Source organism: Odontesthes bonariensis, chromosome 5, assembly GCF_027942865.1.
Source record: "Odontesthes bonariensis isolate fOdoBon6 chromosome 5, fOdoBon6.hap1, whole genome shotgun sequence".
Classification (NCBI taxonomy): domain Eukaryota; kingdom Metazoa; phylum Chordata; class Actinopteri; order Atheriniformes; family Atherinopsidae; genus Odontesthes; species Odontesthes bonariensis.
The window spans coordinates 25724169-25749389 of record NC_134510.1 but is presented as its reverse complement, the minus strand read 5'-3'; the positions used below and the strand labels follow the sequence as shown (position 1 = coordinate 25749389).

The following is a 25221-nucleotide window of genomic DNA, read 5'->3' as shown; positions in this document are numbered from 1 at the left end:
TTTTTAATTTGAGAACTCCCCCGTCCTTCGTTTTGTTCTCCCAAGCCCTTAGAATTTGGTTTGAAATTGATCCTTGCTTTAAGCACTGTAACAGAGAAGCCTTTGTTATTATTACAACCACCAAAGAGACAAAAAACTTGTATAGCCGCTAAGGACAAAATTAAACTGATTCTTGCTGTGTGACAGTAGGGAAACAATCAGATCATCTCCTCCCTCTTTACTGTGCATGCTCGAGCCGCAGTGAGGGCCTGCGGTGACTGAGGAGGACTCTGTCCCAGGAGAGGAGAAAACTGCTCGGGTAGAAGTCCTTTGCTGGCAACCACGGTTCTGAGCCCCTTTTACGCTGAACTCCATCGGAAGCAGTGCGCCAGATGTTGTGTTGCATCAAATCTGGTGGGGAAATGTGAATGGGGAAGGGGTCTGTGTTGTTTGGAGTGTGGAGTTGCAGAGGTGGAGTGTTCAGTGTTGTGTTTAGCCCCCATCGAGGCTCTACTGCCTCATTCCATGCTGTCATGCAGAGTAATGGACCTGCTCCCTGCTGCCTATGGCACGAGCTGCACTGAATCAGCCCAGGCAGCTTTTCACAGAGAACACAAAAAAAACCCTCAAAAATATGCATTTTGATATAGAGAGTCTTGTGTAAACCATTTGAAGAAATAGCAGCTCCTCATTGTGAGTGCTCCTGAAAATGAAAACTTAATCTCTTTTTCATTTGTCCATGTTTAAGACCACAGTGAGCTTAAGGAAACTACTCTATGTAGCCTCTATAATTTTTTCGGTCCATAGCTGGACTTTACTAAAAGATAAGATAAAGTGCCAGCACAGTGTGTTGCTCACAGTGTGTATATGACTGGGTGAATCACTGTGTGCGTGTTGTATGGGGTAAGATGGCAGTGTGTGGGAGCGGAGGTATGAAGAGAAGAGTGCAGCTGGAGCTCAATGCTCCTCGTGTTAATTGGCCCATACTTCAATCACAGCCACTGGAGTGTGTCCTCTCTGACGGAACAGATCCTCCCCCCCCCTCTTCCTCCCTTCCCCAATCTTTCCCCCTCTCTGTCCTGCTACATTTGTTCATTCACTCATCCCCCTCACTCACACTCACTTGGCACACACATTGACAGGCTCGCAGACACACTGACTTACTAAGTCTCCCGAAGTTCGGTTTGTGTTTTTGCTCAATCATTCATCCTCTCATCCATTCATTCATTAAGTCACTCCATTGCCCCACTCTGCAGCATCTCAGTTTCACTAACTCTCCTTCTATAGCTCCCCTCGCATCTTCTCCTCTAACTCTCTCCATTCTTTCTTTCCAAACGTGTCTTTGTCCTGTACTTCTTTCCCTCCCTATTTCCTCCATTCCCTCCCTCACTTACTTCCTCTCATTTCTCCCACCCTATCGTTCCCCTTCTCCCTCTTTGATCCCTGTAGAGTAGAAGAGCCACCAGGCAGGCGAGCGGCTGTTGTTCCCATTGTGCATAGTGTGCAGAGTGATCGGCAAGTAGCGCAGCGCACAGCAGCAGGGTGTACAGTGCTGTGTGTTTCTACTGCATGGCTGTAAATAGCCGTAGTAAAGCCTGCTGCTGCCACTACTGCCTCCTTTGGACTTGATAGCTTTTGCTATCATAAGCCATTCAAATGAAAAAAACGATGGAGCCATCTATCAAAGCCTCGTGGCACTATAGGTCCTTGCAGGGAATGCACAATATTTCTAAACTGCACATGCCACAGGCTCATAACCAGATTAGAGGGGCTTGCTTCTGTTGAGAAACGTTTTTTATGTGGATCAGTTAAATGTAAGGGGTTAGCTGATAAAGAGTACATAGGGAATAAATCGTGGTTTACAAATTTAAGACAAATTCACATAGAGGGGCACACACTGTATGGGAAGGTGTTCCTCTAAATAAGGTATAAATCAAATGTTTCACTGCTAACAGCAAATGCAGAAAAAATACATGCAAATCATAAATAAAATCATTCTCGGAAGGGAAAAGTTAAAAACCTCGGTCGGTTCTTTATGTCAAAAACAGGTTTATGTCTAGCAGGTAGTCTCCGGTTGTCCCTTTTGTATTTTGTAACCTTTTACAGGAACAAAATGAAACAGTCACCGTGACATCTTACTTTGATGTTTCTTCACAGCAAAACTGCATTTTATTCTGACATTTCAAGCCCCTTTAACTTCAATGTGGTGTTATGAAATGCCTTTCACTCCTCTCAGGTTCAGACTATCTTTCATTTTATTAAAATAAAGTATTTATATTTTCATGGGTTTGGATTAGGCTCCCCTGCCAAGAGACAATGTCATTTAATTGGACATCTGTACAATGAGAGGATAACTTTCATTACTTGAATGGGAGGACACTTCTCATTTCACGTCCCTTTATGGATTGATGGAAATTAGATGAGGCTGACCCTGTACCCTGCCACAATGTAGCACGAACAATTCTCTGACCTCATTTTTTAACAAAAAGGAAAATGTCATAGTCTTACCCACTGAGCTCTCTGGCACGCGAGACACAAAAAGTAGAAACTGGAAATCACATCCATTACAGACGATTATGACAGAAATATTTGACATAATCCACATCTCATCTTTCCAACTCACAACATTTGGCACAGAGTCTATAATTACTCAAGGGGAGAGTGTGTTTTATGTTTCATTATCATAACTCCGCACACGTCTCGTAATAGCAGTAATGCTCCAGAATGAACTTGTCTAGTCTGTGAGAGAAAAATTAAAGATCTGTCAATTGTTTCACTTTTATTTGTAATAAATCTTGAATTATTCACTCGTGTTTTTATCTGTGTAGTCAATGATTAAGATAAATGTCCATTCTACAAACTGATGGAGGCACAACTGTGTACGTGTGTGTGTGTGTGTTGTCGTTCAAACCCCTGTCATTCATTTAATCCTCAGGATACTGGAGGCTCACACCACTGTGTTTTGACTTGTGCAGGCTGCATAAACAAAATTTGTGTTTGAATGATGCACAGAAATATTTCGGTACTGTCTCTATTTTATTTTCCCTCTCTCACACACACACACGCAAACACACCCATTCAGAAGACATCCGCTACAAATGGTTTACTACCCTCATGAGTGTTCTCACATAAATATCAGTAAGGTCCTGCTTTCATGTGGAAAGGCCAGTGTCTGGGGATCTTGCAGCTGCAATTCATATAGTGTAGGGTATTACTTCAGTAGGCCTAATGAGCCTGGACTAACTTGGCTTGAATGAATAAAATAGCTTTGTAAGAGGCTTTATGTTTGCATTCGCACTGCCAGTTCTCGTATGAGTGCTTATTTTAAGGCCAGACAGTGAGCAAGAATAATTCATCCTCTCACCTCGACACTTGACATCTTGTAGAGCAGGAAGTAGAGGTATGCAGCTCTGCTCAGCGGTCTATGCCTCTACTTCCCAGGCTGACTGTTATATCACATTATTCACTCAAATATCAATTATTTTCTGTAGTTTTTCCCAAATGTTTTGTCTAGATCTCCTCACAACGCACGGCCTGAGGGATTATCTTATTCTGTTTGTTTTAAGAGGACTAATTTCAAACTGCTCAAGCTTTTACAGGCATCTAGAAACCATAATGGTTTTGCGTTTTGGGGAAAATAGCTTCAATATCAGCTTGCTATCAATGCATTTCTGTCACACAGGAATAATTCTGCATCTATGCTGTGGCTTTACGTCATAAATGAAATGCTTGACTGATTTAAAAAGCACTGAGATTGAAATCAGAAACAAATTGGATGAAAAATTCTTGGCAGATCTGACAAGGCAGAGGACATACAGTACATCTTAGATTATTCAGAATTTCAGAGAGTCATATTAAGTAATTGAAAACATTCACTGTTTTTTCAACAGTATTTTATGGATTGCTTTCCAATTCCATCCTGAGCCAGTAGTCGCAAAGTCACACTGTTTCTGTTTGCACCAGAGCTTCTAATAATTCCCTCATTGATTGGCCAGACACTGGGATAACCTAGCCAGATCTAAATCAGTCACTAATTAAAAGAGCAAGATGAAAAGCAGCCGACAGTGCAGCCCTTCAGGACCTATAAGGTGAAACATTCTGTAACAACTATAAACTGGGAAGCCGCTTAAGATCTGCAGCACGAAAAAAAGCACCTAGCTCTGCAAAGTGATGATTCAGAATCTTATTCTGAGGATAAACAGATTAAACTGCTGTGGGAAACCTTAACTGATAACTATTGTACCTCTGTGCAAAGTTGCACAGGCTGATGCACACACGATCAAGCATGCACAGACTTTGCATGGATGAACAGCTTGTCTTTCACACTTTCACACACAAACATTCAACAAAAAATTAAATGTTTCTCATTCAGTGAGAAGGTGCCACATGTTCCTAAAATCAAGCTGGACTCTGTCTGTTGAATCTCTACGCTACACAACAATATTGGAGTGCAGATCTGAACTGCGTTCACAGCACATCTGGCTCTGCCCCCGCTCATAACCAATGGTGTTAGAGACACTTCTGTCAGCGTGTCATAAGCACTGGTGGATCACTTTGGCTTAGAGGAAGAGACTCCCAGGCAGAAAGAAGCCCAACAGGGGAAAAGACTTTGAGGACTGAAACCAGTGAATGTTTTCCTGTGGAGCCTCAGATGTTTGTCAAGTATAAGAGGTGGTGAGAGGTTGGTGAAGAAAATATCAGTACACCTCAATGTTGTCTTCACATTCCCAAATATTGCTCACTGAGCCAGCAATGTCTGTTTCACAGCAAGAAATAAAAAAGTGTCTGTCCTCTACTTTTTTATAAGCTGCAGTATCTCTTCAGACAGGTTTGGAGTTCTCTAAGATGGCCTTAACTTCATATGATGATATTGAACATAACTTAATCATGAGAAACGAGGAAAATGTTTCATGTTATAAGATATGAGAAATTTCTGACATCTATGATGAAATAACTGCAAAAGCATAATTAGTGACAGCGCCATCAAATGAATGTTCCATGCAAATAGTTGATTTGGTTTATTAAAGATAAGCCATTCACTGTTTGTCTGCATCTGGTTTACTTGTTTATAATAATAATCAAGCTTAATATGATTCATCTGGTGTGACTAACCATCTTGGAATGAGCAGCAGTGCACAAACACACAAATGATGACTCAACAAAGTAAAATCTCTGAAATTACACTAAAGGCCAACAATGCATACGAGCTTGATATGTAAATGCTGATACGTACTGTATTGTCTTGTAAAAGTGGTTCATCTTCACTGAGCAACACTGCACTCTGCAGTTCTGTGATAAGAGCTGTAATCAGCTGACTTAATATTTGGGTAAAGATGACACAGAACATCGAGTGCCAACAACTGATTTAGCTATTTCCCGTCACTACTCGGTGTAAAATGTATGAATGAATCTCTCCGTTTCCCAAAGCTGCAGCCTTTGACAGCGAGTACGCCACTGCTAACTATGAACAGATTACAGAACAATAAACCTGATGAGTATGATCAGCACCACATCAAGGTCAGGATCATTTATTGGCCCATTTGAACGATTAGATTTAAACCGCTTTTGCAAAATTGAAAAAGGGGGAATTCACTCCAAATTACCTTTCAGTGGAGAAATCAAAGAAGGCTTCTATGTAAAAAAGCTGCTAATTTGAATAATTAAAACTCACAACCCCAAATGAGTACAAATTAATCACAACCTCCGAGTTAGACCTCCATCTGAGCATATTGTTCCTTTCAATATCAAAATGACAGTCTCTAATCACAAGGCTAGTTTAAGAAGCTGGAGCTGTTTACACGCAGTGATGAAGCACATTAAAACAAACCCAGAAACATCAAACTATCTTCATCAGAGGCTTTCTTTCGTCTCTGCACTGACATGCCCTCTCCCTTTGCTGTCTCCCCAACCCACCATCCCCCTTGTTGTACTGTAGATAACATGCAGTGCAAATTCCATTCAGGTGCAAACATTAATATTTGCATTTGTAACAGCTGCATAGTAGGCATCTGCTTATTGATGGAATTTCACATTCGAACTTGAAAGAAAATAGAGATAGGCTATTTTTATATGAAGTGATAAGGATGTAAAACAGGTTCAACTTTGCACCTGCTACCTGGTACCTGCACCTCGTAAATCTGGCACCGTCACTCCAGTACAAAGCCTGCTATAAATGCCAGCGTCTGGGTTCTTTGAGAAGAGAATGACATGAGGTTTCAACAAAGCTCGCCCAGCTTGCAGAGCAGAGAAGGCTCACAGATCAGGACGCATAACACAACAGCGCAGGATGACATGCGACACAGGCTGGAGACACAGCTTAACATAGTTTTTATGAATGCCCCCATTTCCTCTTTTTAATAACCACTTATGCTGTCATTTCCTGCTCCATCCATCATCATGAAGGACCGCACCATACCGCTGCAAAACGCTGCACTCCGCAAAACATTCCTGCACATTTCCCATCCTCCCCCAAGAGTTTTTTCATCCCCCTTTCCTCAATTTGTATGTATGCTTGTGTCATTGCAGTGCGCACACAGGTTCATATACACTGTACAGTACATGCAGTATATGAGTTTGTATCCCGTGGGTCAGGTCCCAAGGTCCCCTCTCATCTAAATTGCGCTTGTATGTGTTTATATGAAGTATTCATTGTTTGTGTACCTCACTCTTGTTGTGTGTGTGTGTGTGTGTGTGTGTCTAACTGCATACCCATGGGTCTGTCCCTGAAAGTATTTTTCTGAGAGTTTGTGAGACTGTGTATTGCATGCAGCCATGTGAAGCTGTATGCCTGCTAGCTGCCTTTAGACTTGTATTCCCAAAACACGCCGCAGGTTCTGGCTCAGGTTTGTGCATGTGCACACATGTGTGTGTGTGTGTGTGTGTGTGTGTGTGTGTGTGTGTGTGTGTGTGTGTGTGTGTGTGTGTGTGTGTGTGTGTGTGTGTGCACCTGTTTGATAGCAACAGTGTGCTGATAGTGCACACTAAATTGTCCCTGGGTGTTGTGTGTGATGGCGCCTGTGTGATTTTGTTTATCAATCTATCTGGCAGCCTGTCCATCACTGTTCCTACATCCACCTGTTTCTTAAGCAGCTTCCTGTCACTTTATTCACATTACATGGTTGAATGTCTTTGCTATCTGGACCAGTGTTGGGATCTAACTGAGCCACAGGTGGTACCTCAGGGTTGCCAGACTATACTGTAACAGCCATTTCCGTACGGAAAACATGCTAATTTAGACTTGGAGTTCTGTTGATGCCCAAATAATTCTACATCATAATATCTGCTTACTGCTGTCCTGTATCATACCTTTTGCTAGAAATCAGAAAACTGGTGCCTGGCTTAATTTTTGTTTTGCATGTGACTTGCAATAATCAAATATATGATTATGTCACCGTTTTATCTAATTAGCAGTAGGCACTTTCAGATTCTTGGCAGCTCTGGCAGAATTCATCAGCAGAGACTTGAGTCAGAAAGCTGGTTTGCTATTGCAGACTGTCGGATGAAATTCAAATTAAAACACATAGAAGTTTATCAATAATCTGATCATTTGTTATCATTTCAACTTGAAATCTAGAAGTGTTCAATAAATTCAAAGAGTTCAGGAGCTTTCTCCTCTTATTAATTGTGTGTGCTGAGTGTAAGGCTGCAGCTGACATTTCTTTTTCATGCTGCCCAAGAAATCATTTAATCAAAGAAATATTCAGTCTAGTTAAAACATGCTATCACAACTTTCCAGAATCAAGTGTGACATCGTCAGATATCTTGCATATTCAATGTTGCACCACCACAGGTCACTTTAAATCAAATATATAGTCATCTTTTTTCTCCTGCTCTTAGTTCGGTGTTAAACTAACCTTTCAATAAGTCCACTAATCTCGTTTAACAGGCTTTTTTATATTGAATGGTGACAGCTTTTTCTACCTTTATTCACCATCTCTTTATTTGTTTTTATCATCTTAACGATTGATTTTAGGAGTTACTGTCCATTGTAACCTACTGTTTCATGGCTTATATCTTATGGTTTAATCATTTACACTGTTGCATTTTCTATTCTTGATTTGAAGTCTTTCATTGCCCTAAATGAAAAGCACTTTGGGTAAGCTTATGTTATTTTTAAGAGTAACATACAAATAACAGTGCCTTGACTTGACTTCTTTTTGTTTTTAAAGAACAAGATATTCAGTGTATGCTGATATAAAACTAATAAAGCAGAAAATTCTGACGCTAAAGACATTGCTTGGGGATATAAAACATTTGCCATGCTTGTCATTGGCATTTTTGCTTCTGTTGCTTGTTGCTAATTATTTACAGGACCAGATGATGCACGGACTAATCATGTCAGACCATACACATGTGGCGCCTCCTCAGAAAACCCTCAGATAAATCCGCAGGGTTTCTTCCATTGGAATCATCATTGGCTTCTTCACTAAAGCAACCTTAATCCTACTGGAATTGTATGGGCTACTCTTAGAGAAATTAAATGTCTTTTTTTCTGTTTTATATTGTCTTATGTTAAACCTTTAATCTAATGTGTGAAACATTATCACGTTAACTAAAAGAATATTCATTTTAAGACTCAACTAAAAAAATCAATTTAGCCCAAGCATTAAAAACCATAAAAACTGTTGTGTGCAAGGACTGTACAGTGCAGGCTGTGGAGAAGAGAGTCGGTCTGCTAAACTATGTCACTTGCTGATTTCAATGAAGGCAGTCTTTCCTAAACTTACATGGATATATTTAATGAGTAGAAGTCAGAGATGTTGTCAGATGAAATTACAAATTTGTAGTTAATGAGTTAGAGTTTTCATGCTGCTGTAAGTAAGCCAATTCCAATAGTTTTTTTAAGTTAAAACTGAAGTAAAATAATTGGTCAAATACATCCCATGACAGCCCACTCCTATTAAATTCTAGACATCACTGTTACAACAACAGGAGTCCAGAGAAGCACACTAAGAGAAAAGTAAACTGTAATCGCTCCATAACAGCAGCATATGATCTCGTTAAAGGCAAATTGATGTTCTATGTTAACGAGCTTTACCTTAATTAGTAGTATTAAAGCTGCGGTCGGCAACTTTTTTTTTAGTCATATTAGCTTGAACTGTCATGGGATTCTGGAAGTAGAATATTAAATAGGCTGTTTAGGAAAAATAACGAAATCTGTAGCTCCCTCTGAAGCCTGTAATCATGCTTGCAAAAACCGAGCGCTCCCGGCTGTTTGTAACCAATCAAGTTAGGGTGGAGGAATCCTACCTGTCAATCACAGCTTGTGCACACGCTGCTGAGCGTGAGTCTGCCCCAGCTTGTGTGCGCTCACACTGGTGTGAACTCAAGTGCACAACCTCGTCCACAGAGGGGGAGGGGTTTGGGGGGCGATTCGGAGCTTGTTAGAGGTTGGGGGAGGGACCTGAAAGTTGAATCAGTTCGAATTTTCCGACTTTAGACTCGCAATTTTGAAAACCTGCCGACTGCAGCTTTAAAGAGAACATTGGGTCCCACGTGCAGCGAGGTTGGGAGAGGGGTTTGGGTGGATGGCAGGATTGCAACTAAAGTTGCATCAAAAGCATGATGAAAGAGGAGGCGAGTGAACGAATGGGAAAGGAAACGGTGCAGAGGAAGTCACAGGTTGCAGGGGTGAGAGAAAAGACGGGAAAGATTGAGGCAAGACGGAACAGAGGGATTGGCAGAGGGAAAGAGACAAGCAAAAGGGGGGACTGAGCTAAGTTTGAAGCTTTTCTGTGCTAAAGTCGAAGAATCAATGAGATGAAATTGATGAGGAGCATGGGGTTGGAGAAAACAAGCTTACAAATGTTGACTCTGTTCCTTTCATTTCTTCCAGTGTGCCTTCCAACCATGTCCCCCTCAGAGATTCAATTCCAGCCACCTCTCTCTTTACTCCCCCTTTCGTTCTGCTGCTCTCTCACCCGGCTCTCCACTCATGCCATCTCTCCACCCCCTCTTCCTCGCACCTTCACTCATCTCCCTCCGTCCACCTTCTGTCTCTCTCATCACATCTCCCCTACCCTCCCCTCCCCTCCTGCCTACCCCTACTCACAGCTGGTACAGTACAGATCTCACTGGCCAACTGTACAGCAGATGAGGGAAGAAGGGGACACTGGAGGCAACACTTTGGGGCAGCAATGCGTGCAGTAGCTACGCTGCTGCAGCAACCTGTGCGTAACATTTCACGGGGTTTGTGAGGGGAAATGATGAAGTGAACTAAGCAGAGCACATCACCTGTGGGGGAAAGAGCTGACTGAAATGGATATCAGCCGAAGAATTCAACTATTAGAGGGAGGAGAGAGACACAGAACACCCCACAGAAATGGAGAAAACAAACACATTAATTCCAATTATCATCTGGATAAATGCATCCAAATGGCCTACAATCCAGACTCATAAATCTGACATTGCCACTCTCAAGCACTGCAGTAAATCTGCGAGAGAAGCAACACTGTGCCTCTCCATTTTACAGGTCAACAGCTTCATGTTCTCCCTTGGTGGTCTTTATGGTCCAAGGCCTTTTTTATTCTGGGAAATGACAGGTACTGATCGTGGCTCGTGCTTGCTATTCTCTTCTTCTCCATCAAAGTGCCGCAAGGATGAAGCCAAAGTTATTTGGGCACCCAAAGGGAGTGCAAATTTAGGAATGCACGGAGTAAAATCTCTTTCACACACTCATTCACCCTGCTTGGAAAATTCACCTATTCCAGCTCTCTGAGAGTGTTCGAGGCAGGTCAGCCCGTCGGGGAAGATTCCTCGGTGGCAACAGAGGGATAACGGTGTGCTGCCATACGCCCAAATATTCCGCGTATCGGGATATAAATAGATCAAGAGGAAAAACTGATCGGCACTCTTGTGGGTTTGTAGCACTGGCTTTATAAAATGGACAAGCAGATGCGCTCACGCACGCAGACAAACACTCTCACGCACAAAACACTGACCACGCAGGCGGAGAAAATGAGCATCAACAGATATGATCACTTCAATTAATACATCTGCAGTAAAGTGAAGCAGCGGCCAGCTTCGGTGTTTAAAGACTTAAACGGAACCCAAACTCTATCTTTATTAATAATGCATGGACATTTACCGGCAGACTAAATCATAGCCTTAAGGTTGGTCTATATGATTAATTGAACTGCCGGTAAACTGAGTGCGTGAGTGTATCACTGAGCTATCTATCCCATCTGTTGTAAGGGACCTATGCGCTGGTGAGTTTTCAGGCGCAGCAATGACAGAGGGGTCAAAGCCCCGGTGCGCCGGCCGTTTCCACCTTTCCATCCCCGGCCATCCATCTCTCCATCACAAACGTCCGTACAGATGCCGACACCCGAGCCCCCTATTCCTGTCTCAATGACGCGTAGCAGCCTCTCACTACCCGAGCCGCAATTAATCCAAGCAGCATAGAGTCTGTGTGCGTGTTTGCGCGGAGTGAAGCAGCGAAAAAAAGCCTCCGCACTGACAATATCATTCAAATATATGTACTTACTGTTTTTCACCAGCCTTTCCCCCCTCTTCTCCTGCGTCCCTCCATCCTTTTTCACATCCTTCCTTTTTGAGGTATCCGTTTTGCGGGTGTCCCCCCACCGCCGCCACACACACACACGCGCGCACACACACACACAGGCACACACGCTGTGAAAATATATATCTAAATATAAATATGTTCTACATGTATTCAATTTCTCCGATCTCTCTCTTCTCCTCTCTCCCTCCCTCTCTCCTCTCCTCTCTCTCACACACTCTCAAGCTCTCCCTCTTTCCCTGTTCTTTTGTTAAAATTCAGTATATGCGCCCGGTCACCTAGCAACCGTCAACCTCCCTCTCTCCCCCTGTTTCTCTCGCGCTTCCCCCCCCCCCCCCCCCCCGCCTCTCTCCATCACTGGCGACACGTGTTGAATGCTAAACTTAGCGGTCCGGAATGAAATTAATAAAGGGATGGACGTTCTATATCTCCACCCTTTCTCTGCCTTACCCCTCTTCCACTTTCACTGTGGCACGTATCATAATGCAATATAAATATTTACGAGAACCACTCAGCCCTCTCATGGCCCCCCATCCCTTGCGTCCCTCCGCATTTTTCCTCCCTCCCTCTATCCATCCATCACTGGCTCCCTATCCGCATCCCTCCCTTGCTGTCCTGCCTTTTTTCCTCCTGCCTCCTATCGCCTCTTTCTGCTTCTCCAAGCAAAACGGAGGCACCACACCAGCGTCTGTGGATCCACATGTGAGTGTCACCCAGCTGCCTGGTGCGTCTTAGCATGGAGAGCTGCAGTTTGCGTGCAAGTGTGCGGGCGTGCATGTGAATGAGAAATCTATACTACAGCAGCATGTCAGTGGCCATGTGTGAGCAGCTTGCAGCGAGTGCGGGACTTGCAGTGTCATAACACTGCAGCTCACATTTAGGACGCGGTGTTTTGGCTGCGGAGCTGACATAAAAATGTTATATTCCAGTAACTTTTTGTAACCATTTGTGATGATAAATGCAACAGGAGACCTTTTTGTATATTTTGCTCACAAAAGGCAGAAGTTGCAGAGCATTCATTTTGAGGATATAGGGTTGACTTCCACTTTTTCTTTTTCTGTGCTGCTAATCTGTGATCTGAATGAATCAGTTGACTATAGTTAGCTGCATGTCATCAGCAGACTGTGTATCAGAGTGTCCTGTCAGTTTCCATATGATTTAGGTGTAACTTTACCAACAGATGGGTTGTTTTTCAGCAGAAAACGAGCTGATATGGAAGGCGTAAAGTTAAAGATAAAACATTTTAAAAAGATTTAAACTGGTTTAGACTATTTTGGTCATAAGAAAAAGAAGAACCTCAGAAAAGTTGTGGCTACTCTATTATCTGTTCCCAAGATCTCAGTCCTTCACTAACTTGCTGGTGCTATGACTTGTTAATAATTCATCGAGGGACCAAGTGCAAATTTCAAACCAAAAATTTTGTGCCAACAATTAGCAGCCATGGGTTCCTCTAGGGCAGCTATCTCACACCAGAATATTTAATAGCTATGTTGGTAATATACTGCAGAGTCACAACAAAGGCTCAAGAATTGCACAAGTTTTTCTGACTCTTTCCATTTCTTAGCACAGCTACAAAGCTTAATCCCCTTCCTGAGCATGCATGAGGTGACAGTGGGGAGAAAAACTCCCTTTTAACAAGAGCATACCTCCAGCAGAGCATGGCTTGTCTTATTTTCTTTGTTGTATTTTCTATTTTCAAGCTTATGTCTCATAACCACATCGACATTGAGCGTCTTGGTACTCCTCACTAAGTGATAAAGTATGATGCCTTTGTGTTTGTCTAAGCATCCACATTCAACATTTCACCACATGACAATGCAGATGTTTGACACTGTTGATTTGGCCAAACATATCTATATATATAGCAAGGGGAAGGGAAGGAGGTGTGGTCTGAGGCATTAATGCAGTCGAACTCAGCTGAAGATTTCCACAGTCCCTTCTCTTTTCTACTTTGCTTTCAGTGAATGGTAACGGTTAGGACTTAAAAACAAACGGTCAGGGTTACAACCTCTGCAAAGATTATAGAATCATTACATTTGAAGGGATGCTCGTTCAGATTTTATTATTTTGTTTTAAAAAAATCTGATGAACAAAAAACAAGAGTCATTCAAAAGTTGAACGTTCTGGCTTTCAATTAGTACTATGTTGCACCTCCTCTGGCTTTTCGGCAGCTTGAATTCTTTGAGGTACTAATGAAAAACAATATATTCCAACTTTATTGTATAGCAGTTGACGGATCAGCTTTGCAGGATGGAGCCTTGTTATGAATACGTTTTTTTTTTTAATTTTCCACCATAGATGTTTAATCGGAATGAGATCTGTTTTATCCTATCATTAACAGTCCATGACTGCTTTGCTTTCGCCCACTGCACCCTTGATTACTTCTGTTTAGATGCTAGTGATGGTTTATGTTTGGCTTTTACTGGATTTAAATCTCATTTCCTTCACCGAGTTTCTTACACTTTGGTCACAAACACTGACTTCTGTTTCTGCCCATTTGTTTTTCATTTCTTTTGTTATATATTTTCTATTTTTCTGACTTGTTGCTTTTAGTTTTCCTTCCCGACGTCTTGGTCGACCTGTATGTTTCCCTTGTACAACAGTCCCATTTTGTTTGTACTTGCTCCAAAGTTTAGACACAGCTGACTGAGAACAACCAACATGTTTTGCGATAGTGAATTAATTTGCCTTCTTGAAGGAGTTTTATAATCCTTTCCAAAGTTTCCACAAACAACTCTCTTGTAGGGGGCATGTCTCTTGCTAATCAACCAGGTGCAAACAGATAAATAAGCTCCGTGAGAACTCTTTTTTAACTGCAGAATCATTAGCATATAAGACTTGTGCAGGTGTTTTGTTTGTTTTTTTAAATTACAGCGTCATTTCATGATTTTTCCCTCTACTTCATCTGAAAAAAAATGTATAAGTGTTTGAGGTATGCTTTAAACAAATAAAATTATTTTGTGTCATATCTGGGTCTTATCTATTTATTTTACAGTTAAAAAAGATAAATGGACATCCTCCAAGTAACTTTTGCCAGGGGTTATACATGGTTAGGGGTTTTACGCATTTGTTTAACACAGATGTGTTGCCATTTTAACATTTTGGAGTACCCAAACTTTGCATGCACCTGTGTCTACACAACAAGAAAAAACAGGAGTCTCCATTCACCAACTAGCAGGGCAAAGGTCTCATTGATACATAGACTTGTGCATTGCCCCCTGGAGTGTTGGTATGGGATAGAGGCACACTCAACTCCATCTAATTGACCAGCCATCAAAATGAGATTGACTCAAAGCCAAGCACACAAGTTGCAATTCTGCAGACGTTGAAATGGCTTAAGGTTGTCGGCAGGTTAGTTGGCTTTAAATTATTAGTCATGTCATCATAAAGTGGTATGTGGACATTCAAATTACACAAAATATCGTTTGTTGTTTTCAACTGCCATGCTATAGAAACAGTTAATACAGGCTGCATTAAAAGAAAAAAAACATTTTCCAACTCCACACACAGATGGTTGTGCTGCCTAATGTAACAGGGGGACATAGAAAATCATTTGTGGTGCTCACCACATTAAAAAGAATTAGACCTAAAAAATTCAGCAGGAACATTTCTTTCCTGAGTCGGTGTCTTCATTACTCTGCATAATCCACAGAACAAGTTGTCAACAGTTGTCACACTGACTAAACTTCATTAGGAAGCATAACAACTCTTGACAGCAGGACAGAAATCTCTGAGACAAAACCTGTGCAAATGAAACCAAAACTAACTGAGAAAAACTGAAAATAAAACTGTAGTGGTAATTCTTTTATGTGTTGTCAGCTGGTTACACAACCATGCGCTTTCAGTTACACAACGCACACAGAGTCAGAGTGGGAAGCTATTAACTATGACTTTAACAAATTATTTTCTCGTCAACTGATAAATCATGTAGATTGCTAAATGCTAGTTTTGTCTGACCATTAGTACAAAATAAACATGCACAAGCTACAGAATCCTCACACTAAAAAAAAAAAAAAAAAAAAAAAAAAAGGTACAGCTTATTTGAAATATTTACTTTAAAATTACTCATGAGATTAGTTATCAAAGTCATTGCTCACAAAAAGCCACACGTTCACTCTTTCTTCTAGTGTCTGACTGGTTATTGCCACTTTTTTGTAATGGAGTGATGTTGCCTTGGTGATGGACATAAACGACCACTCATTATTCTACTTGTGCTCTGATCTATGTCAGTTTTAGGACTCAGTCCATATGGCAATAAAGGTTGGTATGTGGGGTGATGAAGCAGATCTGTTTGCCCCATCCGAGTGATTAGGTTCCAGGTGGTAGAGAAAGACCAGCGGCCGATGTTCCTGGGCCATACAATTTGTGATAAGCGACCCATATCTGGTTTAGTGGTGCGTTCACTGTCACTGCTGTAGTATTAATAGGCCAGATACACATCAGCTATTCATATTTTCTGCCAAAGCGAAACAGTGAACCAGCTGCTATACTCTTCATATTTCTCTTGTTATCTGTATATGCCACATGCATTCATCTTCATTTGCATTCATCAATCAATTCATCAACGTAGCTCCCGCGCGTGCTCCTCCCTCTTCCCTCCTGTCTCTGTGGCGGGCTCTCTGTTTTGCCTGGAGCCCATGGAGATATTGGAGTGATGACATTAGGGTTTATGAGGCATGTGATGGCATGCGTCATTGCTGTATTTACTCCACAGTGTGTATCGGCATGCTTTTTGTAGCATACAAAGCCCTACACCGTCTGATTATATTCATTTGATAGTTACAGTGTGGGAGCAGGCTCTCCTTTGGGATTAACAAAAGTTGGACGTACAATACAGACTCATTTCTTTGCCGATTTGTGTCGGATTTCAAGTGTTTGTGTGTAAGAGTGTGTGAGTATGAAAGACAGTTTGATTTTGTTGGTTGGTGTATCTGATGTGGCTCGGCTCTCCTATCTCTATTTACGCATCTCTATTTACGCATCTGTTTAGCTCTGAGCTACCAATCAAACAGCAAGGTTTTCTCTCTTTCTCTTACTCTCAAAAGAACACACACATATACAAATACACAGATAGTGTGTACATAGACGCACAAAAACACAGGGTGGAATTATACTTGGTGTTGTTGATCTTGTAACAATATTTAGTTTTATTGTTTTGTTTAAATCATCATTAGTTTTTAAATCATCATTTTTTAAACAGAGTTGGAGAAGGTATCCAGGTTATCCATTAAATAAAAGTACTAATACTACCCTTTTAGACACATTAAAGCCCTGTGTCACGCCAACAACTCCACATATAGATACTGCAGTTTTGTCAGGGCCCCCCAAACCTCTCTTGTGAACACAAAAGATAGTCTTTAAAGTTGCATTAGTAACTAAAGTTGTGGGATGTAACACCACTGTCTTAAAAGCATATCACTGAAGAAGCCTGTAAAAACACCTCCAGGTGCCACCAAAAATGTCATGTGTCAAGATTATGGAACGCAACAAAAAAAAAAGTTTGCGTTTTTCTGATTCACATTTTTTAAGCATTTCAATGTGAGACTTGTAAACTGACATTTGGACATGAGAAGAGCTAAATTGCAAGTTTGCCTGAAACAGGACAACCTGAGGCTTCATCTGTGAGACAGGGATAATAACAATAAGGCTATCACTTACTTTTCACTGGAGAAGACACAATATGCTGCTAACGTGTGAGATGGAAAAATTCTTAATTGTCCCTTTTAGTTTTAGAAGTCTGTTGACTTCTTGATAACCCCAACTCATCCTGTGATCCTGTTGTTGGTCATTCAAGGGAAGAAGGTTCTAATACATCAAAAGGGAGTTTTATGGTTGACATTTTGTGGGGAGTGTTAGCCTAAGGAAACCATAAAAAGACACCTCGTTAACTCTTATCTTGAGAAGAGTAATTCTCTTCTCAAGGGGGTCATTGGGGTCATTGGGGTCATTAAAAAAGGGGTCATTGTTCATTGTTCTTTGTTCTTAGTTCTCAACCTGAGGCTGAGATGACCTAGAGATGACCCCCACTATATAAAGAATGTGTGTGATTGTACTCTTGGCTCACTGTCCTGACTTGTGCAGACAGGAGACTGTTCAAACGCTGTGTGCCTTTGAATAAAACTTACAGAAAGACAAAATCTAGATTTTCTCTTGTTATTGAGTAACTTCTTATCCACTTTGATAAAAAAAATCCACTACACCTGCTAAAGGGTTGCAAAGCTTACAAAACACATCTTACAAATCTTTTTTTGCTCAGAGTTAATGCCGCACACTAGCCAAGGTATATATGCTGCAACTTAGATGCCAAGTTATTATAAACCCGACAACTCTGTTCATAGAGTCAAGAAGCAAAGCAAATGCGACAGAACAAACCAGCTCCAGTAATTACTTCAAGTATGTCAGGTTTCGACGTCAGTTGGATCACCCGACTCCACCCACATCCACTTAAATTGTGTCTTCTCAAGCAACATCATAAATGACTTGGATGTGAGCAGAGCTGGATGATCCAACTATACCTTCTCGCAGGAAGAGGTAAAGTAAGGTAAGGTAAGGTAAGGTGACTTTAATTTATACCCGAATGTAGATTTGGTTGCAGGTAAAAGTAGCAAAAGCTTACACAGACAGACAACACAGTACTGACGTTTTGCAGGCAGGCATTAGGAACCTACGACCTGAGGGGAGAGGCTGGAATTCACCATATAGTGGGTGGGATGCATCATTTAAGATGGACCCCACCAGTCTCTGTAACTGCCTATTGTGAAGAGATTCCATGTTGAGCTGTGATTCTCCAATTAATTTACTAGCCCACTTCACAATCTGATTCAGGGAGTTTTTATTTTTTAGGGGTAGGTTACTGAACCAGGACACAAGGCTAAAAGAAAGTATAGACTCAATAAAACATCTGTAAAACATGGTTAGCAGTTTTTTGTCAATATGGAAGGATGACAGCTTCCTTAGGCAGTGTAGGCGCTGGTTTGCCTTTTTATATACAGATTCACAGTGTGCCACAAAGGTGAGTCTACTGTCGATAATGGTCCCAAGATATTTATAATTGTCTACACATTCCACTGCCTGACCTTTTATGGTAATTGGTTCCTTATCAGTGATGTGTCTCCGGAAGACGGCATGCATGTTTTTTGTTTTTGAGATGTTCAGTTGTAGAAAGGACTGCTCACACCAATCTACAAACTCCTGAAAAATTGGACCATGGACTCTATTCATATATATGAGTAAGAGGCTGTACATTCAACGATAAATGTATTAAAAAAAAATCACTAAAACACTAAACACTAAAAAAAGTTATTTTTCAAAGAAAGTAACTAGTAGCTACTTAACTGATTACTTTTTAATGACAATAATCCTGTAATCTTTTTAGTTACCAATCAAAGGAACATTATTGGATATCAAAAATATCTAATGCCAAAGAATAGTGTTGACTAGATCTTGGGACCAAATCTTGTTACTTCATTGGTTCCTCAGACTCATAGTAAAACCTCCATTATTTTGTGTGATTTTGTCTAGTTTATCCTTATGTTCAGCTCATTTAAAGAGATTTTAGTCGTACATTTGGACATATTAGGTTTCCACTCAACAGCTATGATATGTGAAAGTATTGTCAGCTGAATGTAATTAAAGTATCATAGGACAGCAGAAGAAACTCTCGCACAGTGTTTTGACTTGGAAAAAATGTCAACATTTTGATACGAGACCTTTATGAGGCAAAAATATTCTTAAATCAGAGGAATGCATCAGAAGCTATTTTAAATAGATAGTGGCTGTAAATATCCAACCAAACCGAAAGACATAAATGTTACACATTATTCAAAGGTGTTGCAAATACCTAAATGACTTTGGGCAAAAAAGAAAAATCCTAAACCGTGACTATTTTATATTAAGGATGAGCCAATAGCAGTGATTATAAGTCTAGTTATAAATCTGGATTATCTAGATTTGTCTAGTTTTTCTGAAGGGAAGACTATATTAACTTCCACTTCACAAAACCCTGTTAAAAACAATCCCTTTGAAATTAGAGCTGTCACTATATCATATTTTTACTACACAGCTATACAGGTTCACATCTTCCCAATATCCAGAAATCTAAAATAAAAAAAAAGCTTTTTAAATTCATTTTTAACTTATTGCGTGTTGATTAATAAAATACAAAATGCAAAAAAGTGGAGTGAGAATCTGTAACCATAATGGTGCGAAAAGAACAATTATACTTAGTGGAAAGTGAAAGGGCAACTAAATGAACTGTTAAAAGATCCACAAGGCCTAACATCTGGCATCGATACAAAGTAAGCTGAAATGAAAAGAATCCCAATAATAATTATCAATAATAATGCAAAGCTATTTGTTTTTTCTTTTTTTGTTTTTTCTTTAAATTATCATACTCTTTCTGATAAAAGATGTACAATGTTGCTTTGCATTGTAAGTAGTTGTTGAGAAATAGCTATTTCTCCTGCAGGACCCTCCACCATTAAGCCGGGCTTTCAACCATCTCAAGAGACGTTGTGCATCTGCATTTGCAGAACAGCCAAAAAGAATACGCTCTCACCACAGCTAGATTTTCTGAAAAAGAGCCAAGAATAGGTGGAGATGTCTAGTTCCTATTTAACCACTTGAACATATTTCTCCACCCCAGCTATAAAGACATAATAGTTCACATTAAAGGGTTAGTCGATTAATTAAGTGTTTCCTGCCAACTATCTTTGCTATTTATTCTGTCTTTTTTAGGGTGTGTTCCAGACTTTACGAACTGAAGATTAGCTGCAGATAAAAAATATTTTTTTTATATTTTTGAGGTGATTTTCTTGTTTGTTGTTTTTTTCAGACACTGTATCATATGTAGTTTTTGATTTTCAGCATTTTCACAGCAGAACTTACTGTGATGTATTCTTACTGTGCGGCACTGATGCTTTTACTCACATATAAGTAGGACTTCTTTGCATTTGTTTTCTCCTTGGAAGAGCCAACATTTTGGCTTGTAATTTAGGTGCTTAACAATTTTGTTTTCATTTAAATGAAAACTTTCATCAACAAAACAAATTGCAGCCAAATTAGCCGACAGAATAAGTTTGACAAAGTCTGCTACCTCAACCGAAACAAATATACCTGAAGGCAGGGAGTAGCACATGGGTGTGGCAAAAAATAACTGTCGCTCAAAGTCTCGTGCTTCGAAAATCATAATACAAGTTTTACAGTACAACTGTACATTTACAGTATATTAAAGGTCATTTGCACATATTACATTAGAAAAACTGCATTTGAGAACCTTAACAACACAGCCTCATTACTGAACTGCTTAAAAAAAAAAAATCAAAGTCCAGTTTTTTATTGATCATAGTTAATAGATCAACACTGAGAACAACAGATCCTTGATAAGTTTCATTTTAGCAAAGTCCAGATGGTTCGTGAGTGCTTTTGTCATGTCCCACTCACTAAAGCCCCGTACACACACGTCGCTGCTATTTACTCGCTCAGCGAGTGAAGTCAATAGAATGTCTATGTGTTCACGCGAGGCGAGTAGGCGAGGAGAGTACAAGCGATGCGATGTGGGCGGATTCCAAGATGAACATATTTCAACTTCGAGCGACGCGAGTAAAGCGAATAAAAGCGAGTAGCCAATTAAAATGCAGAATACAGATTATTGACAGGTGACATTCCCCCAGTGTTCTCCAAACAGTGGCCACCCAACTTCTACACACCAAGTCAGCAAAAGCACCCAAGCGAGTGGCGAGTAGGCGAGTGAGCGAGTAGCGAGTAAATAGCAGCGACGTGTGTGTATGGGGCTTAAGAGCAAAGACACATACAAGGTGTGAGAGAAAGCTTGTAAAAAGAAATCTGGAGTCTCAGAGGAGTGGTGTTTGACTGGCTGTAAACCTGAAACTAAACTCGGCATGTTTTCACATGCCAAGTGGAAGTTCTTACTGCTGCACGAAGGCTGGTCCACTGTACAGATATGAAAATATTTCACACGTTGTTTATTTATTCTTTTCTTCTTCTTTTTTTTTTTTACATTTCTAGTTCTGCCTTTTTCAATCACTGCGATTGTCAAGATTTTCCATCTGGCATGGATGTCAATAAACAAACAGATCTAGGGCCTCAAGGAATTTCTACACAAATCTATATTCAACAACCATTTGAGAACCCACTAAATCGTATTTATTTTGTATAGTGTGGGCTTACAATTTTGATTACTTTCTGAGCCTGGCTGGACCATGTGGTATTAACAGGAAAGACATGCAGTTTTGACATGGAGCAATGGGGATGTATGTAGTGGAAGGCTGGTTAGATGAGACGCAGACAGAGAGTTGATAGGGTTTGGTGAAGGAGTGTGACGGGGCCACAGTCACCTGATGTGCCAGATGGTTTGTTACGCGGAACCATCTGGGAAACTGAATTTGGAAACTGTTTGTAAAAGGGCAGGTGCTTTCAAAAATATTTGGCAAGTGATTGGATGAACCATCTGTCAGTCACAATCTATCACTGACTAGCTTTAACCCAACAGATCAACAGAGTGGAACCAGTTTGGAAAATCAAACTTTTTCTGAAACCAGTTTGGAAAATCTTTCCCACTGAGAAAAACCTTCGGTGTTTTTTGTTCTTCTTTCAAAGAAGAAAAATGATCCAGTTGTGGTATTACTGATGTAATATCAGCATCTATGCAAGCCTTTTTAAAAGGAGCTATTTTTGACTAGCATTACACCTAAATGTTTGGGATGTTTATTGGTTGTTACCGCTGGCTGGCAAGTTAGATTCTCTTTTGAGTTTGACCTTGCAAATCTCACAGTAAGGGCATCACAGTACCGACAGGTCTTTAAAGGAGCTAAAGGTGACTCTTAAAGTTCCTGTAAATTCTTCAGCCATGCATTTACTTTGCATTTAGTCACTGAGTCTGTCTCTTTCTATTCGTCTCCCGCCCTCACATGCATTACAAAAGTGATAGAGAGTGGCAATTGCATTTTCTTTCAGTGTGTTATGTGGAATGTGAAAAACGTGCAGGCCCACACTGAAAACAGTCTTAATCCATTCCTCTGCCCTTCCCCTATCCATAGACTTGTCTCCAATACCCCCCCTCCACTCCATTCCTGGAATAAATTATTACATTTCTTTTCAGTCCGCAGATTTTTTTTTATTCGTCTCTGTAGTGCAACTCAACCTCTGTCCCTGTGGAGTGCCTTGATGAATATGTTGGGCTCACAGTCTCTGATCATCCCAACTCTGAACGCCTTCAGATACACACTAGCCTCTGGCTGCTTTCAGGGCTCATGAGAACTTTCTCTCCTCCTCTCACCCTCAGACTCACAAATACACAAAGGAATAATGCAAACTACGGAATAGATCTAGATATTTTATCCTTTTCTTTGCACACACAAACTCTTCAGAGGCAAAAACACATTTATACTCTCCTCTGTGGAAATGAGCTGGAAAAGTTGCGACTTGTTCAGATTAATGATGACATTTAAGAACACTGAACAGTTTCAAACAACATCTATAATTCATCCGGGAACATAAATTCGACAATGGATGTAATGTGTGGAATTCATTCTATACTGCTTAACTCATGAATATGGCGAAAAGCTGGAAATAAATTATTCTTTTTTATAATTGGAATCTCAGGAGATGACATATGTGATGACATATGTTCATATGGGTGCAGTATCTATGTGTGTGTGTCCTTGGAGGAATTAATGATGGCAGTTGTAGCATCTCTTGTGCAAAGTTATGAAATAGGGGGCTGTGTTGATTGGCATGTCCTGGAACGCTGTCTGGAGCCCCTAACGATGTTGGATAAGCCCTCATTCCTCTCACTGGTGTGCACGTGTATTTCAAGATTGGGATTCGATAAAGATAAGTGAACGCTCTGTTTCATCCAGGTCATAAGGGGATTCACTTCGAGCTTCTAACACTGCAGAAAGCGCACATACACACAAAATCCACATCCCCCTGGCAGGCGGTCCTCCAGTGGTATCAATTAAGGAGTTGGGCCAATCAATGTCTTAGCACTAGCCTGATACTCAACTACAAGGAGATTAAAACTAAGCTTACATCTTAACACATTGGAGCCAACAACACAAACATAGAAAGACCCCCCACTTAAAGGTCATAAAACACACATTACACATCACAACACAGAGAGATGTTAGTACAGCAACAAGCCAGTTCTTTTTTCTGCTGTGCAGTTGCATCTGATGGCATTTGTGCTTTGAGACACTTTCTGAACAAAGGACAATAATGGCATGTGTACTTTCTCTCACTGTTATTTGGCTCCTTTTATCTGCGAGGCCAAAGTCTGACCTAAATACTTTAGGTTTTTGATGATTGGACCAAAACGGAGATCAGAGGCATCCAGCAGGCTTGTTGTGATAGTGGAGAGAAAAGGAGGGAGGCAGAGGATCCGGACCAACTCACAAAGAGATTTTGGTACTTACCACACTTCCTAAATGTACAACATGGGGCTCATAAACCAGTCCAACTTTATCCTCCCAGACTGCTGAATTCCTCATCTTAAATCTTACTCTACAGCTTCAGTGCCTCAGCACTGTGCCTTCCACCTAACCATTGCTTATCCAGGGCTGGGCTGAAGGAGCCATCATTCACACTCTCGGTTGGGGGTGGGACACCAAAGAACCTTAGACCATGTCTTTAAACCACACCTTTAGACTGAGGTGCTGTTTACACATACCCGGGTATTTTGATAAACGAAGACCTTTCCCTTCGTTTGTGCCTTTCGTTTATACACAAACGGAGTTTTTTCCTCCGAAAACGAGGCATAAAAAAAACTCCGGCAAAAGTGGAGATTTTTTAAAAACTCCGTTTAGCGTTTGTGTGTAAACTGGTTGAAAGAGACAAAAACGGAGTTTTGGGCAATTGAGAATGAGGAGTTGTCGTCATAGTACAGAGCCCCGCCCCTATCCGCCATGTTGGCAGGATGCTAGCGTGAAAACGCCATTCTCTCGTTTACAGTGTACGCGTGTGTTTTTAAATCAGTAAGTTTAAACAGTCCGGAATTGCAAGAACATGCCTGGAAATCACTGCTGTGTGAAGAACTGTTCCAGTACCTCACATAATACGTTTGGGAAACATAGGAACAACGAAATACATTTTTTCGAAGTTCTTCCTGTCAGCGGTTCTCTATTAGGCTTCTGATTGGCTTGTGTGGAATTCTCATTGTTCTAACACTGCCACCGTCAGGCTTGGCGTAATTTAACAGCTCTTGATAGCGTATTTATGCTGATCAATGTAGACGTGTTTTTTTTTTTAAACGGGGCTGTGTGCACCTAGTTATTTTTGCAAACGAAGGTTAGAAAATATGCGTTTATCAAAATAGAAAAAGGTATGTGTAAACAGCACCTGAGTAGCCAGTAATGCAGCTGTGGCAGCCAGACCACCAGTTAATGATCTGTTTGTTCCTTTTTTTCTGCTTAAAACAGGACTGCTTACCACTGCTGTTGCACTAAAATATGGCCACACACACATAGAAACACAATAAGAGCAGGAGACATAGAGGTCAAAGAACACCTCAACTGGTTTTAAGAGTCCCATCTATTTTTCATTGAATGATCTAAGGGGATGTGAAAGGTATAATCCCCATGATGAAGTCCTCTCCAGATTAATCAGCACCTGCGCCCTCATCCTGAAGGACAGGAAATAAAGACTGTGGGAGAAGGATGTCATGACATTCTCATGACTTCTGGCCTAGTTACATCCTGGGCCTT

General features: G+C 40.8%; 1 protein-coding gene across 4 annotated transcripts in view; it reads right to left on the bottom strand.

Annotated features, from left to right (window-relative positions):
• The window catches only part of grin2db (glutamate receptor, ionotropic, N-methyl D-aspartate 2D, b), a 59886-nt gene extending 48166 nt beyond the window's left edge, over nucleotides 1-11720 (bottom strand). For 3 of the 4 annotated variants that reach the window (XR_012769815.1, XR_012769816.1, XM_075465696.1), the window contains exon 1: nucleotides 11465-11720. The gene's annotated coding sequence lies outside the window, so the exon portion shown is untranslated. Of the gene's footprint in view, nucleotides 1-10679; nucleotides 10745-11464 lie in introns of those variants that run through there. The other variant, XM_075465697.1, reaches the window with a different exon arrangement.
• Between the last annotated feature and the right edge of the window lie 13501 nt (nucleotides 11721-25221).